Source organism: Rousettus aegyptiacus, unplaced genomic scaffold (genome assembly GCF_014176215.1).
Source record: "Rousettus aegyptiacus isolate mRouAeg1 unplaced genomic scaffold, mRouAeg1.p scaffold_m13_p_4, whole genome shotgun sequence".
NCBI classification, from domain to species: domain Eukaryota; kingdom Metazoa; phylum Chordata; class Mammalia; order Chiroptera; family Pteropodidae; genus Rousettus; species Rousettus aegyptiacus.
The window spans coordinates 62,916,557-62,928,385 of NW_023416307.1; the positions used below are offsets into that span (position 1 = coordinate 62,916,557).

The 11,829-nt window shown below is 30.7% G+C and overlaps 1 pseudogene; it reads left to right on the plus strand.

Moving 5' to 3' along the window:
• Positions 1-4,835: 4,835 nt before the first annotated feature.
• LOC107497185 lies at positions 4,836-5,147 on the plus strand (annotated as a pseudogene).
• Positions 5,148-11,829: the final 6,682 nt, after the last annotated feature.

Sequence of the window (11,829 nt, forward strand, 5' to 3'; positions counted from 1 at the left end):
TTGGCGGTGATTTCAATGAGTCAAATGCAAAATGCTCTTTCTGGGACGAGTTTTTGCAAACCTTATCTACTACCCTGAGAATCATACTTGGACCCCAAAATTTTGCATTTTTTTTGTTGTATAATCACAACCTCTACCTTTTTATTAGTAAAATGTCTAGAATTATTGGAAGAAAACATCTACTATTTTCTTGACATTACACCTCCTTTGGATTTTATTAAAATATACATGTTCAGCATCCTAAAATTTTCTTCATAGCTTTGTTGATACATAAGTAAGAATGCCAGGATAGGTAAATACACAAATATTACATCACTATAGGCTGCTCATTTCTCTTCCATTTGTTTTATATTTGCATGTATTTACACATATTCCTTCATCACAGTGTATATATCTCCTACCAACGTCTGGTTTTGATCTGAACATCTTATAAACTTTATACAATTCTCTCTGAAGATTAGAAATCTAAAAAGGGTAATGTTGGTGCCACATTCCCTCTCATAGATAATGTTTTAATCAAGTGGATTTTTCTCCCCTGGGTTTCTTGTTTAACATACCTATGGGAACTAAATGGAAAAGTTGATTTAAAATTCACCTGAAGGTTGAATACTATTTAATGAAAAAGTTGACTGAAGGTTGATTTTAAAATAGAAAAGGTTTCTTTCTCAATTTTTAAAAGAACCTTCCTTCTTTATTGTGTCCCTTTCTTGTGCTCTATTCTTAGAGAGCATTTATTCTAAGAAGTCTAGATTCATAGATAGGTAAACTTTAAGAAATCATTTCTCCTGATGACCAGAGAGTTATCATGATCAAAAAAGCTGCCGCAAATTTATTTTCAGATGCAAAGTGTGGGGTAACTAGATACTATTTGAAAGGAACTCTTTCCTATATATCCCTCAAATCGAAGTAGTTAGATTTAGTCACTTAAAAATCTAATCTTCTCTATGTCTGGTATCAAGGTTGAGATTAACCGAAGTCAGGCTTTGAAAGGTTACTTGCACCAATAGTCCATTGTGATAGAGAAATTAAATTAAAGTTAGTGGGTCAATGCCACAAAATAAAGAGCTGAGACTAGATTCTAAGTATCACTGTGATTCTTTCTTCTACCCTGAAAATCGTTTTAGGGCCTCAAAAGTTCAAAGTTTTTCATCTGTGACCATCATTTTCTTTACCTTTTTCCCAATACATTTTCTAGAATTATTGAAGAGCATTTCTGTTATTCTTTGTAAAGTTATGACTATTTTTGACTTTATTACATTGTTTTTTTTTCTAAACCAAGACTGCTCTGTATTTACATGAGCACATAGGAGATGGGAATTACCATTTCATATGGTATAAAATAATATTCTATATTAAATCTTATCTACTCAGAAAGCCTGGAATCTGTGGTAGAGAAGGAAGACACAGAGCTCCAAAAATTGTCAGATATGGCATTTACACAATGGCTCATATGAACTAATTATTCATATGAACTAATTTATCACTACAGACATGTAAAATCAAATGCTACATTAAAGGGAGAAGCCTGGCTTATGAAGGTGATTTTGAAGAGTGGGCTGAGGTGGTGAATAGAATTTGTAATCAAGTACTCCACATAAGAAGGTGAACACAGAAATAGGGAAATTCAGTTCATTCCATGGGAGTTGCCAGTCTGGATTAGATTACTGATCCATAAATTTTGGTTATCTTCTCATAGCAACAGAGGTTTATTCCAAGAGCTTATCAAGAAGAATTCTTTCATCAGATTCCAAGCCAAATGAACAGCATAAAAGTCTGAAACAATGAATGCTTAGTTTTTGAGTAATCAATTATACCACTCTTTTTGAATATGTGTATTACATATAATGTAAATTAATAATAATATAATTTCATTAAATTGTATTTGACTCTGTAAGAGAAAATCTTGACATTCTCATGGCTACAATAAAAATATATACTTTTTAAGAAAAATGATTTTAAATATATTTTTGTATGTATTTTCAGTGAAATGTTAATTAGTAATTGGATGTAAGTATAAGAACATAGTTTAAATATAAAAATACATCTTTAACATATGAAAGGTCAAAATTAGAAGCACATAAAAAGATATATTAAGCAAACATCAAACAAAATAAAACTGGTGAAGTTATGCCAATACCAGACAAAGTGGACTTTAAATCCATAAGACTTATAAGAAACAAAGACACATATTTCATAAGAAAAAGGCCCACCCACAAGAAAGATATTGCAATATACAGTCCATGTTCTCACTATCAGAACTTCAAAGTACATGAAGCAAAAATGGACAGAGCTGAAAGAAGAAATAGAAAATCCACGTCACATATGAGAAATTTTATAATAAACTTTTACTCATAGTTGACAAAAAATTAGAAAAGATATAGATCTCAACAAGATTAATTAGATTAATCTAATTATATCAGAAACACTAAACTCAATAATGACTGAATAAACATTTTCTTCAAATTTACATGCAATATTTACCAAAATGATAGTATGTTGAGTCCTAAAATAAGGTCCAAAAATTTTCAGCTTTAAAATAATTTCAATGCATTTTATTTGACCAGACAGGAATTATGCTAGAAATCAATTTAAATAAAGATCTAATATATCCAATTTTTGGAAATTAAGCAATATATTCTAAAATATATCATAAGTAAAAGAATACATCACAAAGGAAATCATAAATTAATTTAAACCAAAAAAATAAAATAAAATATATAAAAACCTATAAGATTTAGTAAAAGGTATGCTTACAGAGAGATTTATAGTATCGAATGCATGGGTTAACAAAGAAAAAAAGAAACTCTGAAATTTAATGATGTAAAATTTTGTCTCAGTGAATTACAAAAGAAAGAGAAAATTAAACCCAAAGAGAGTAATATGTAATATAATAAAAAGAACAGGTATGAACTAAATAAAAAACAAACATACAAAAAAAATCAACGCCACCAAATTTGAGTCCTTTGACAACCCTAAGAAAAATAATACACTTCAATTAAAACTAATCAAAGAAAAATAATAAAGGTATAAATTCCTAATATCAACAATGAAAGGTGAAACATCACATTAAAAATCCTAAACACAATAAAATAATAAGAAATAAATATCATAAACAATAATATGCCAGTAAATTTGAAAATAAAGATAAAATAAAAAAATATAACTTAGCAAAATTGATTTCAATAGATACAAAATCTAAATAATCTTATATCTATTTAAGTATTTGAGCCTTAATTATAGACTTTTCCATAAAGAAAACTTTAGGGTTTGATAATTTTCTTAATGTTCTTCCAAGGATTTGGTAAAGAAAAAAAAAAAAACATGTTACACAAAATTACCCAAGAATAGAGAAAGTAGGAATACTTTCTAATTCATTTTATAAGGCCAGCATAAACTTGATATCAAAAGTTAAAAGGTCATTAAAATATAAGAGAAAAAACATTAGACACAAAGATTTTTAAAAATATATTAGAAAATCACATCTTTTAATATATAAAATGGTTATAACCTGACCAAAGTGGGCTTATTTCAGGAATCCTAAATAGATCTAACACTGGAAAACCAGTGCAACTCATCACATTAACATAAAGAAGGAAAATCATCACTGATCATGTCAAAAATCTATGATAAAAGTAGGAATAGAAAAAAAAATAATTTGATAAAGAACTTCTATAACAACCCTACAATACACATGAAACTTAATAGTGATATTGAGAGCCTTCTTACCAAGATAAAGAACATGATTAAAATGCTAGTATCATTACTTTATTCAGCCTGGTACTGTATCTTTTAGCTGGTGCAAATGCAAAAAATGCAAAGAAAACAAAAAAGTTGTATGTCTCTGGAAGGAAAAAAATGAAACTATCATTATTTGTAAAATAAAAAATTCAAAAGAATTTACAGGTAAATATTAGAAATAATAAATAAATTTAGCACGGGATAGGAAATGCAGTCAGCAGTAATGTAATGGCTATGCACAGAGCCAGAGGGAAGATAGAGCAATTAGGGGGATCATTTCATAAATTATATAAATGTCTAACTAATGTATTGTATACTTGAAACTAATAATAAGATAAAATAAAATGCTAAAAAAATAAATTTAGCAAGGTCACAAACTACAAAATTAATACCCAAATATCAATTGTATTTCTAACAGTAGCAAATAGAAAATAAAATTTAAAAATGCATGTCTTTTACAAAGAAATCAAATAACTCAAAATAGGAGTAAAGTAATGAATGACTTTAGATTCCTTTAGCATAAACCTCTGCTATAAAACATTATTGAGAGAAATTAAATAGAGGGATATACTATGTGCTTGAATTAAAAGACTCGCTAGTGTAAAAATATCTTTTTTTTTTTTAACTGATATACAGTTTCAGTGCAATTCAAATGAAAAGATTGACAATCTTTTTGCTTTTTAATTTCTGGTGTAATTTAACAATGTATTCTAATATATATATATATAGAAAAGCAAAAGACCAAGCCAAAACAAACAAAATTTATATGTAATGTACATATGTGTAAATTACAGTTAGATTGAAGCTAAATGCGAAAGTTAAAAAATAAGCTTTCTAGAAGGTAACATTTGTATTAGTCCACTTGGGCTGCTATAACAAAATATCACAGATTGGGTAGCTTATAAACAAAAGAAGTTTATTTCTCAAAGTTTTGGAGTTTGGAAGTCCAAGATCAGGGTGCTTGCATGATTAGATTCTGGTAATGGTGCTCTTCCAGGTTGCAGATGGCTGATTTCTTGCTGCTCCCTCAACATGGTGAAGGCACTAGAGAGATCTGTGCCAGCTCTTCGAGGCCATGGGCTTTCCATCCTAAGACCATGGCCCTGTTTGTCCGTAACCTCAAAGAGAAGGCCCTGGCTCTGGTAAACACTACTGTGACTTACCCAAAGCTTCGATTGGCCACATTTTGACACTATGCCAAGGTTGAACTCGTTCCTCCAACCCCTGATGAGATCCTTACAGCTATTCAGAGATTAAGAAAAGTCAATAGCTCTACAACTGGTAGTTTCAAATAGCTCACAGTTAAGGAAGCTTTGTTAAATGGTTTGGTGGCCACCAAGGTATGGATGTGGTTGTTTGTATGTTAGCAGGTCACAGGTAAGCATGACATCATTGGCTATAATGTCTAAAGACCAGTTTTTAGCATCTGTTTCTTTTTGGTTTATTATTTGAATATTCTTGGACCATGATCAGATTGGTATTTGAATAAAATATGTCAAAATCAATGTCTTTTTTTTTTTAATATCAAATACTTCATGGAAGGTCACAAATTCTCTTAATATTAAGGTGGATTATCTTTTGCTTTAATAATGTTAATATAGCTCTAAATGCATATCTTTGCTTGACCTGAAATTGGAAAGGATATATGTGACTATATCAACCTGGTACATATATTTATGAACATAATATTTTAATTTGAAGGTTGGAAATATATTTTATTTCCAGAATAGTTGGAAAAAAGTTCTTAAGAAAGCTACAACTTGCTTGGAGACATAGTAATACCATGTACCAAAGTTAAATCATGTCAGCAATATAAAGAATAAAATTTGGTTGGTTTCTCTTTGCTAAAGTCAGAGAAAAAAATTTTCAATAGAATCTACGTCTGTAAATTTTGGGATACTTGGTGATGTTCTAAGTATGTATTTTTGTAATACTTTTAATGTCAGGACAGAATGAATTAGAGACATGACCTAAATTTTTAATCTAATTTTAATATTTGTATTATTAATCTATGTAGCTTTATAATTTTTAGAACTTATTTTTGCAAAAATAAGTACCCTATGGATATTTTATAAATAAATAAATAAATAGATAGATAGATAAATAAATAATAAAATAGAAGCATTAATACCATTCATTAGAGCTCCATCCTCATGACCTAAGCACCTCCCAAAGGCTCCATCTTCTAATATCATCATATTGGGCATTAGGATTTCAATATATGAATTTTAAAAGGGCATAAACATTTAGACCATAGTAACATACAGTAACATATCAATGACCTTGGTGTATGCAAAACTTTCTTCCACTGTAGAGAAAATATTACTGACTATATAAAGGACAAATATTGATAAGGACTACAACAAAAATGGGAAATTCTATTTATTAAAAAAACATAAAGAAACTCAAAAGATATATTCAGAATGGGAGAGAAGATATTGTTTAAATATACACAAAGAACACATAAAACCCAAGGACTCACATGTAGAGTATATAATACATTCCCATAAATCAATAATAAAAAGACAACCCAATAGAAAAAATGGGCAAAATATTTATTTAATTTCATACTCGAAAAAAAATCACATCTAGTTTGCCAAATTAAAAATGTGACTCACCTATAAATACGTATAGATAAAATTACATTATATCTGGGATTTACTTCAAAATAATCCAGCGAGGTAAGCTAAGGTCCAGTAGGGTTAAAACAGAAGTAGCTGATGAGCTGATGACCATTGCATCTGTGTGATAAGGATATGGGGTCATTGAACTAGTTTGGTGTATAAAAATACTCCATGATAAACATTAAAAAAGAAAAGAAAACTTTAGTTAAGAAAAGTCAGGACTTACCTTAAATATTCTGAGAAAACGGTTCTGTAATGTTTCATGGAAACTTGCTATATTCAGGGTTATAAGCACTAGGGATCTGTGGCCATATAGTTAAAAGATGAAACTATATTCTATTCCTAAACTCCCATGTACCTTTTCAACAAACTCCAATATTGAATGTTATCTGAGGTTGTTTGCAACCTTAAATACATTTTCATGTTGAATAACTTCATTGAGAACTGTTTACTCATTCATTTAGCAAGTATTTATTTAGCATCTGTATGTCAGAACAAAATATGAAATATCTGCACAACATGGCTTTATTATTCTCTTGGTTCTTTTAAGAAATGACCCATAAAAATAACAAGGCTTGTGAATATGTGTCTGTGTGTGCGTGAGTGCATGTAGTGCGTGCACATAGCAAATATGTACTGACTCTCAGTGCTTTAATTGTTTTAAATGAATTTTGATCATTGTGAGAGTGTGTGTACAGAAGTGAAAGGGACAAATCAGCTATCTTCATTCAATTAAAATAATTAAAAGAAAAACAGGTTTTCCCTACCTATCACATTCTCTCAAAAAGACCCTATTGTAATTAACCCAATAACATTGGTGTGCAATTGCATTTTTAATTTTAAAAATAACAAATAAAAATTCTATTTAATATTAATTGCATTAAAATAAAACATAAAGTTATGCATAGGTAATATTTTATATATTTGTTAAAATTCTCTCCTTTACCAGATATGTAAATTCTAGGGGCCTCTATTCTATAAAATTTTAAATCATTCCAAATGTTGCCAAAATAAGCACTTTATAAATATGTTAATTAAAGACATATGTTTGTACATTATTTGAAAAAGATGACATTATTATTTCCAGTAATTTATATTTAAGCATTTTCTAAAATCGTTGAAGTAACATTACAGTATTTTTTATATTCTCTCTGTATAGAAATATCTAAAATGTTATTTGTAAAATTCTTACTGTACATTTATAGTAATAGAAACAATTTTATATTTCCAAATTTATTATTATAGGTGGGAATTTATTCATATTTCCTAAAATTTTTGTTTAAAATTAAACTATACTAAATCTTAATTTCAAATTCAGTGTATTTCCTATCCCAAAGTTTATGTTTCTCATTATTAAACTGTTTGAAAATTTGCAAATATTAGCTGACTGAATGCTAAAGAGAATTGAAAGACAATTGAATTGTGTGCCATTGATGAAATGCACTTTAATTTATATCCATAATTTGATTTGGGTATTATCCAATTTTAAAAGGCCCATTTTTAGGAAGCTAGAAATTAAAATGCCTGAGAGAGTAGTAGTATTTAGGTCAAATCCAGGTTCCAAACATAATGATTTAATTTACTTGTCATTTACCTTGTTAGATTACAGGAACAAGAAATTGTGTTCTAACATAATTATATGACTATATTGGTAGGTAAGGAAAAAAGAATAAAAATTAGAATGGTCCCCTAAAGATATCTACTTACTTATCCCTGGAACCCATGAAGATGTTACATTGCATGGCAAGAGGGAATTAAGGTTGTAGATAAAACTGTTTTCTAATTAGGTGAGTTGAGATTGGGAGATTTTTCTCAGTTATCTGGGTGGGTCCAATATAATCACAAGGATCCTAAAATGATGAAACAGGGAAGAAAAGAATCATCTAAGAGTGATGAAATGTGGAAAAGATTGGACATTGCTGGCTATATTTAGATAAGGAAGTTTGGCTTACTGTACTTTTTTGCTCAGCTTACTGTACTTTTGATAGTCCAGTTATTAAAGATTCCCCCAGTACAGTTGCATATACACACATTTAGGAGAGTGCAGGAAAATTGTCTAGAAAGGGAACTTCTGTGAACTAATTTGTGCCCCTACCACTCCTATGTTGAAACTCTAACCCCCAGTGCAACTGTATTTAGAGTAAGAAAGTAATTAAGATTAAAGAAAGTCATAAAGATGAGGCCTTGATAGAATTAGTACTCTAAGAAGAGACACCAGAGAGCTCACTTCCTATGATGTAAGGACACAATGAGAAGCAAGGTGTCTGCAAGTCAAGAAAACAGCTCTCTTTAGAGCCCATCTATGGTGGGACCCTGATGTCAGATTTCCAGCCTCCAGAATTGTGAGAAAATGAATTCCTATTATTTAAGTCAGCCAGTCTATGGTATTTTGTTATACAGGGATGTATTGAGTTGGATGAGCACATTACAGATTTTTCAGTGCAAAATTCTTACAAATTTGCATTCTTGAATTTTAGAGTGACAATGACTGTGGTTCTGACATTTCTCGAAGGCTGGATTAGTCTCAGGCCCTTAGTTTCTTCCAGCTACAATTCATGTGACTGCAGGTCAGTCCTACTCACCAGAGATTGTTATGATGGCCTTCAAGAAGTCAATTCCTACCTTCCCACTCTCTTTTACCCTAGGTTTCCTAGACCTTCTCTTTGAAGTTGTCTCAGGTCTCCAGTTTGTATGGTACTTTCCCTTTGTTTTTTTTTTGGGGGGGGGAGGGGATTATGTCACCATTACTAGTAGTTGTACATGAGTCCAAAACTAGGAAAGAGAACACAAAATAAATGGCGAAAAAGCCGAGAGCCGAATAAACAGAAATCATTGCATCCCATACTCTAGCATGTGGAATTCTAAGTGGCTGAAGGTGTTTTCACCTTCATAGGCTTTGGGTATGAATGAATAAATAGATTGATATATAGATAGATATTGATTTTTCCCTTTTTTAAAACATTTCAGTGATATATACAATAACAAATTACTCCATATGGAAGTTTGTTAAATGGAGTGTGGATATAGTACATAAAATTGAGTTTTATTATTTCCTGTATTTTTTTGGATCCATTAGCATTTCTTTCTACATTAAGAAACTAGATGCAGTAAGAACTATCTTTGCTTAAGATACCATGAAAAGGGAAAAAAAGAAAATATTGCATTTTTTATGACTCAAATCTTTTTTTCTTAATCCATCGGTTACTTCTTTTTATAGTTTTGATTGGTTCATTAACATTCATAGGGAATACAGCACAAATGTGTGGGGGGGCATGGATTAAAGTGCTTGCTCTTCCTCTAGTCACTCACAGTAAATGCAGAGAACTCCAGTTTTTGTCTATAAACAACAAATTTCACTAAGGCACAATGGGCTAATGTTTTTGTTTGGTACGCTGTATGCTTTTTTTGTCTCCTTGCTGTAGTTTTAACCTCATGGACTAACACCTCTGTGTTACTTTTTAACAGGAGTCATGAGAAAAGGAAGGGGACTTATTGCATAAAAGCTAGTGAAGAAAATTTTTGAAGTGGACAGAGAGACAAATGTTTGTGCTCTCCTGGAAGAAAATTATGGGTATTAAGACTTCAGAATATTTTTTATAATCATTGTGTTAATTATCCCTTTTAAAGATTTTTATTAAATGATAAAAGATAGGCTCCATTAGCCTTTTGCTGCAGACTATTCAGCCACATAGAGAAAGCAAATTAGAAATTTGGTTTCCTTATATCTGTAGACCATTCCTGTGTGTGATGAGAGTTTAAAATTCAATCACCATCTAAGGAGTTGCTGACGTGCAATGACTGGAGGTGTTTTTGGGGAAAATGGGGTGAAATGAATGACACAGAGATGACAGGCTATTCCAATCCTTTTCCATCCTGAAACATTTAACACTTTCATACTTAGATATACTGATTTACACCAAAAAAAAAAATCTGAAGAAAGATCTGGCTTGCACTTATCCAATCAAGGTCACCGCCTTTTATTTGTAGTTACCTTAGCAAGTTAGAGAAAGCAGCAATTAAGACAATAAATACTTTCATTACTCAACTGTCATATAATTGTTCAGGATCAATTACCAGGATCTCTGCCTCTTGGGATGTCTGGAGAGATGCTGGGCAGGTAACAACTATAACTGCAAAATCAAACTACACACACACACACACACACACACACACACACCCCCCCTCTATTGTACCTCAATTTAATTGCTCTAAAACTGCCTTTCTTTCCTAGTACTGTCAGCATCACTGTTTTGCTTTCCAATTGCAACAAAACAAACCAGGAAGGAACAATGGATTGTGCTGGTTAGAATACAGCATAGGGGAATTAAAACTCATAGAAGAGGTATTCTTCCTACTCAGGCAGCATCAGAGGAAGTGACTTCAAAGAGTGGTGCATACCCCACGTTTACTTGGAGATCTAATTTCTGGCAATCTGTAGATGAGAGGTTGACTTTATTATGCACATTCTTACCAATTCACTCTAATGAGATTTGTTTGCTTTGACTTTTTTTCTCCTCTAGAGAGTGAAATAAATTTTCATTCCATTTAATGTGTAGTGATATATATATATATTTTAATTCTCTTTATATATCAAGCTTCGAGGTTTTGTTGAGATTTTGGTAATCATCTTTATAAGGACATCAAACTTTATAGCTCACTTCTCTAGAGATACTTATTTGCTAATATTACCTATAAACACAGGAAATAAAATGATCTTTGAATAATAAAAATAATTACTTAATGATAATACACTAAAATGTATACTTACTTTATGTCATAAAAATGCCCCTCAGAATGTCTCTCAGAGCTTATTTGATTCTATTTTACACACAGCTTAAACAAGCCCAATCATCTAGTAGAAAAACTCACAGATAGTATAATGGGAAAATTAGAAATGGAAGGCTTCGAGAGGAACACACATTGATTGATAGTAGGAAGACATAATAATTGAGAATCTAAAGGTGAGAATAGAGGTATAAATTTATAAAAATTAAACACAGAATATAAAAAAAATCTGAATTTTCTGAGTTAATATATAAAGCACACTTATCAGCTAGTTAGGTTGTCCATTTATACAATAAATATTTGTCCACAGAAGAAAAATAAGTGTAAACACTTAGGAATAGATCTAATAATAGCTAACATTTATATTGTGCTCACTCTGTGCCACATAATCTTAAGCTTTTCTCATATATTGATCTATTTAATTATCAATGTAGAAAGTGGATGTCATTGTTATACCCATTTTACAAATAGAAACAGAAACATCGAAAGGTTAAGCAACTTGTCAGGCCATGTACCCAGTGATGACTAGAGCTCTGGAACTCAAACTTTGAGATACTGCACAATATTTACTCCTGAATATCCAATTGATTTTCAAAGTAAATGTGCTTTTAGCTGTAAAAATAATTTCAAAATAGGTACTTGAGTCAGACTGTTGTCTTCTAAAATCAGTGCCTTCTTTCTA